The sequence below is a fragment of the Cebidichthys violaceus genome, unplaced genomic scaffold, assembly GCF_023349555.1.
Source record: "Cebidichthys violaceus isolate CVI_PGR_0920_01 unplaced genomic scaffold, fCebVio1.0.p SCAF_16, whole genome shotgun sequence".
Lineage (NCBI taxonomy): Eukaryota > Metazoa > Chordata > Actinopteri > Perciformes > Stichaeidae > Cebidichthys > Cebidichthys violaceus.
In genome coordinates this window covers 4,140,291-4,147,519 of record NW_027176329.1, presented here as the reverse complement: position 1 = coordinate 4,147,519, position 7,229 = coordinate 4,140,291, and positions in this window count along the sequence as shown.

Genomic DNA, 7,229 nt, shown 5'->3' with positions numbered 1-7,229 from the left:
TTTCTGTCTCATAATTATGACTTTTTATGTCAAGATTTTGACTTTTTATCTGATAATTATGACTTTATATGTCAAAATTATCACTTTTTATCTAATATATATGATGTTTTAGCTCATAATTGACATTTTATCTAATAATTATGACTATTTATGTAAAAATTATGACTTTTTATCTCATAAGTAATACTTTTATCCCATTATGACTTTCTGTCTCATAATTATGACTTTTTATGTCAGAATTGTGACTTTTTATCTGATAATTATGACTTTTTATGTCAGAATTGTGACTTTTTATCTGATAATTATGACTTTTTATCTCATAATTATTACTTTTATCCCATTAAGACTTTCTGTCTCATAATTATGACTTTTTATGTCAGAATTATGACTTTTTATCTGATAATTATGACGTTTTAGCTCACAATTGACATTTTATCTCATAATTATGACTTTATATGTCAAAATTATCACTTTTTATCTCATAACTATGGCTTTTTATGACAGAATTATGACTTTTTATGTCTAAATTATGACTTTTTATCTCATAAGTTTTACTTTTATCCCATTAAGACTTGCTGTCTTATAATTATGACTTTTTATGTCAGAATTATGACTTTTTATCTGATAATTATGACTTTATATGTCAAAATTATCACTTTTTATCTAATAATTATGACGTTTTAGCTCACAATTGACATTTTATCTCATAATTATGACTTTTTATCTCATAAGTAATACTTTTATCCCATTATGACTTTTTATCTGATAATTATGACTTTATATGTCAAAATTATGACTTTTTATCTCATAAGTAATACTTTTATCCCATTATGACATTTCATCTGATAATTATGACTTTTTATGTCAAAATTATCACTTTTTATCTAATAATTATGACGTTTTAGCTCATAATTGACATTTTATCTCATAATTATGACTTTTTATGTCAAGATTATGACTTTTTATCTCATAAGTATTACTTTTATCCCATTGAAACTTTCTGTCTCATAATTATCACTTTTTATGTCAGAATTATGACTTTTTATCTGATAATTATGACTTTATATGTCAAAATTATCACTTTTTATCTCATAATTATGACATTTTAGCTCATAATTGACATTTTATCTCATAATTATGACTTTTTATGTCAAGATTATGACTTTTTATCTCATAAGTAATACTTTTATCCAATTACGACTTTCTGTCTCATAATTATGACTTTTTATGTCAGAATTATGACTTTTTATCTGTTAATTATGACTTTATATGTCAAACTTATCACTTTTTATCTGATAATTATGACGTTTTAGCTCACAATTGACATTTTATCTGATAATTATGACTTTATATGTCAAAATTATCACTTTTTATCTAATAATTATGACGTTTTAGCTCACAATTGACATTTTATCTCATAATTATGACTTTTTATCTCATAAGTAATACTTTTATCCCATTATGACTCTCTGTCTCATAATTTTGACTTTTTATGTCAGAATTATGACTTTTTATCTGATAATTATGACTTTATATGTCAAAATTATCACTTTTTATCTCATAAGTAATACTTTTATCCCATTATGACTTTTTATCTGATAATTATGACTTTATATGTCAAAATTATCACTTTTTATCTAATTATTATGACGTTTTAGCTCATAATTGACATTTTATCTCATAATTATGACTTTTTATCTCATAAGTATTACTTTTATCCCATTAAGACTTTCTGTCTCATAATTATGACTTTGTATGTCAGAATTATGACTTTTTATCTGATAATTATGACTTTATATGTCAAAATTATCACTTTTTATCTAATAATTATGACGTTTTAGCTCACAATTGACATTTTATCTCATAATTATGACTTTTTATCTCATAAGTAATACTTTTATCCCATTATGAGTTTTTATCTGATAATTATGACTTTATATGTCAAAATTATGACTTTTTATCTCATAAGTAATACTTTTATCCCATTATGACTTTTCATCTGATAATTATGACTTTTTATGTCAAAATTATCACTTTTTATCTAATAATTATGACGTTTTCAGCTCCTAATTGACATTTTATCTCATAATTATGACTTTTTATGTCAAGATTATGACTTTTTATCTCATAAGTAATACTTTTATCCCATTAAGACTTTCTATCTCATAATTATTACTTTTTATGTCAGAATTATGACTTTTTATCTGATAATTATGACGTTTTAGCTCACAATTGACATTTTATCTCATAATTATGACTTTATATGTCAAAATTATCACTTTTTATCTCATAATTATGGCTTTTTATGACAGAATTATGACTTTTTATGTCAAGATTATGACTTTTTATCTCATAAGTATTACTTTTATCCCATTAAGACTTTCTGTCTCATAATTATGACTTTTTATGTCAGAATTATGACTTTTTATCTGATAATTATGACTTTATATGTCAAAATTATCACTTTTTATCTAATAATTATGACGTTTTAGCTCACAATTGACATTTTATCAAATAATTATGACTTTTTATCTCATAAGTAATACTTTTATCCCATTATGACTTTCTGTCTCATAATTTTGACTTTATATGTCAAAATTATGACTTTTTATCTCATAAGTATTACTTTTATCCCATTAAGACTTTCTGTCTCATAATTATGACTTTTTATGTCAGAATTATGACTTTTTATCTGATAATTATGACTTTATATGTCAAAATTATCACTTTTTATCTAATAATTATGACGTTTTAGCTCATAATTGACATTCTATCTCATAATTATGACTTTTTATGTCAAGATTATGACTTTTTATCTGATAATTATGACTTTATATGTCAAAATTATCACTTTTTATCTAATAATTATGACGTTTTAGCTCATAATTGACATTTTATCTCATAATTATGACTTTTTATGTCAAGATTATGACTTTTTATCTGATAATTATGACTTTTTATGTCAAGATTATGACTTTTTATCTCATAAGTATTACTTTTATCCCATTGAGACTTTCTGTCTCATAATTATCACTTTTTATGTCAGAATTATGACTTTTTATCTGATAATTATGACTTTATATGTCAAAATTATCACTTTTTATCTCATAATTATGACATTTTAGCTCATAATTGACATTTTATCTCATAATTATGACTTTTTATGTCAAGATTATGACTTTTTATCTCATAAGTAATACTTTTATCCCCATTACGACTTTCTGTCTCATAATTATGACTTTTTATGTCAGAATTATGACTTTTTATCTGTTAATTATGACTTTATATGTCAAAATTATCACTTTTTATCTAATAATTATGACGTTTTAGCTCACAATTGACATTTTTTCTCATAATTAGGACTTTTTATCTCATAAGTAATACTTTTATCCCATTATGACTTTTTATCTGATAATTATGACTTTATATGTCAAAATTATGACTTTTTATCTCATAAGTAATACTTTTATCCCATTATGACATTTCATATGATAATTATGACTTTTTATGTCAAAATTATCACTTTTTATCTAATAATTATGACGTTTTAGCTCATAATTGACATTTTATCTCATAATTATGACTTTTTATGTCAAGATTATGACTTTTTATCTCATAAGTATTACTTTTATCCCATTGAAACTTTCTGTCTCATAATTATCACTTTTTATGTCAGAATTATGACTTTTTATCTGATAATTATGACTTTATATGTCAAAATTATCACTTTTTATCTCATAATTATGACATTTTAGCTCATAATTGACATTTTATCTCATAATTATGACTTTTTATGTCAAGATTATGACTTTTTATCTCATAAGTAATACTTTTATCCAATTACGACTTTCTGTCTCATAATTATGACTTTTTATGTCAGAATTATGACTTTTTATCTGTTAATTATGACTTTATATGTCAAACTTATCACTTTTTATCTGATAATTATGACGTTTTAGCTCACAATTGACATTTTATCTGATAATTATGACTTTATATGTCAAAATTATCACTTTTTATCTAATAATTATGACGTTTTAGCTCACAATTGACATTTTATCTCATAATTATGACTTTTTATCTCATAAGTAATACTTTTACCCATTATGACTCTCTGTCTCATAATTTTGACTTTTTATGTCAGAATTATGACTTTTTATCTGATAATTATGACTTTATATGTCAAAATTATCACTTTTTATCTCATAAGTAATACTTTTATCCATTATGACTTTATTATCTGATAATTATGACTTTATATGTCAAAATTATCACTTTTTATCTAATTATTATGACGTTTTAGCTCATAATTGACATTTTATCTCATAATTATGACTTTTTATCTCATAAGTATTACTTTTATCCCATTAAGACTTTCTGTCTCATAATTATGACTTTTTATGTCAGAATTATGACTTTTTATCTGATAATTATGACTTTATTTGTCAAAATTATCACTTTTTTTCTAACAATTATGACGTTTTAGCTCACAATTGACATTTTATCTCATAATTATGACTTTTTATCTCATAAGTAATACTTTTATCCCATTATGACTTTTTATCTGATAATTATGACTTTATATGTCAAAATTATGACTTTTTATCTCATAAATAATACTTTTATCCCATTATGACATTTCATCTGATAATTATGACTTTTTATGTCAAAATTATCACTTTTTATCTAATAATTATGACGTTTTAGCTCATAATTGACATTTTATCTCATAATTATGACTTTTTATGTCAAGATTATGACTTTTTATCTCATAAGTATTACTTTTATCCCATTGAGACTTTCTGTCTCATAATTATCACTTTTTATGTCAGAATTATGACTTTTTATCTGATAATTATGACTTTATATGTCAAAATTATCACTTTTTATCTCATAATTATGACATTTTAGCTCATAATTGACATTTTATCTCATAATTATGACTTTTTATGTCAAGATTATGACTTTTTATCTCATAAGTAATACTTTTATCCCATTACGACTTTCTGTCTCATAATTATGACTTTTTATGTCAGAATTATGACTTTTTATCTGTTAATTATGACTTTATATGTCAAAATTATCACTTTTTATCTAATAATTATGACGTTTTAGCTCACAATTGACATTTTTTCTCATAATTATGACTTTTTATCTCATAAGTAATACTTTTATCCCATTATGACTTTTTATCTGATAATTATGACTTTATATGTCAAAATTATGACTTTTTATCTCATAAGTATTACTTTTTTCCAATTAAGACTTTCTGTCTCATAATTATGACTTTTTATGTCAGAATTATCACTTTTTGTCTAATAATTATGACGTTTTAGCTCATAATTTAAATTTGATCTCATAATTATGACTTTTTATGTCAAAGTTATGACTTTTTATGTCAAAGTTATGACTTTTTATCTCATAAGTAATACTTTTATCCTATTGCGACTTTCTGTCTCACAATTATGACTTTTTATGTCAGAATTATAACTTTTTATCTTATAATTAAGACTTTATATGTCAAAATGATCACTTTTTATCTAATATATATGACGTTTTAGCTCATAATTGAAATTTTATCTCATAATTATGACTTTTTATGTCAAAATTATGACTTTTTATCTCATAAGTAATACTTTTATCCCATTACGACTTTCTGTCTCATAATTATGACTTTTTATGTCAGAATTATGACTTTTTTTTTATAATTATGACTTTATATGTCAAAATTATCATTTTTTATCTAATATTTATGACGTTTTAGCTCACAATTGACATTTTATCTCATAATTATGACTTTTTATGTCAAGATTATGACTTTTTATCTCATAAGTAATACTTTTATCCCATTACGACTTTCTGTCTCATAATTATGACTTTTTATGTCAGAATTATGACTTTTTTTTTATAATTATGACTTTATATGTCAAAATTATCATTTTTTATCTAATATTTATGACGTTTTAGCTCACAATTGACATTTTATCTCATAATTATGACTTTTTATGTCAAGATTATGACTTTTTATCTCATAAGTAATACTTTTATCCCATTAAGACTTTCTGTCTCATAATTATGACTTTTTATGTCAGAATTATCACTTTTTATCTAATAATTATGACGTTTTAGCTCATAATTTAAATTTGATCTCATAATTATGATTTTTTATGTCAAAGTTATGACTTTTTATCTCATAAGTAATACTTTTATCCTATTGCGACTTTCTGTCTCACAATTATGACTTTTTATGTCAGAATTATAACTTTTTATCTTATAATTAAGACTTTATATGTCAAAATGATCACTTTTTATCTAATATATATGACGTTTTAGCTCATAATTGAAATTTTATCTCATAATTATGACTTTTTATGTCAAAATTATGACTTTTTATCTCATAAGTAATACTTTTATCCCATTATGACTTTTTATCTGATAATTATGACTTTTTATGTCAAAATTATGACTTTGTATCTCATAAGTATTACTTTTATCCCATTAAGACTTTCTGTCTCATAATTATGACTTTTTATGTCAGAATTATGACTTTTTATGTAAAAATTATGACTTTGTATCTCATAAGTATTACTTTTATCCCATTAAGACTTTCTGTCTCATAATTATGACTTTTTATGTCAAGATTTTGACTTTTTATCTGATAATTATGACTTTATATGTCAAAATTATCACTTTTTATCTAATATATATGACGTTTTAGCTCATAATTGACATTTTATCTAATAATTATGACTATTTATGTAAAAATTATGACTTTTTATCTCATAAGTAATACTTTTATCCCATTATGACTTTCTGTCTCATAATTATGACTTTTTATGTCAGAATTGTGACTTTTTATCTGATAATTATGACTTTTTATGTCAGAATTGTGACTTTTTATCTGATAATTATGACTTTTTATCTCATAATTATTACTTTTATCCCATTAAGACTTTCTGTCTCATAATTATGACTTTGTATGTCAGAATTATGACTTTTTATTTTTCAATTATGACTTTATGTCAAAATTATGACTTTTTATCTCATAAGTAATACTTTTATCCCATTACGACTTTCTGTCTCATAATTATGACTTTTTATGTCAGAATTATGACTTTTTTTTTATAATTATGACTTTATATGTCAAAATTATCATTTTTTATCTAATATTTATGACGTTTTAGCTCACAATTGACATTTTATCTCATAATTATGACTTTTTATGTCAA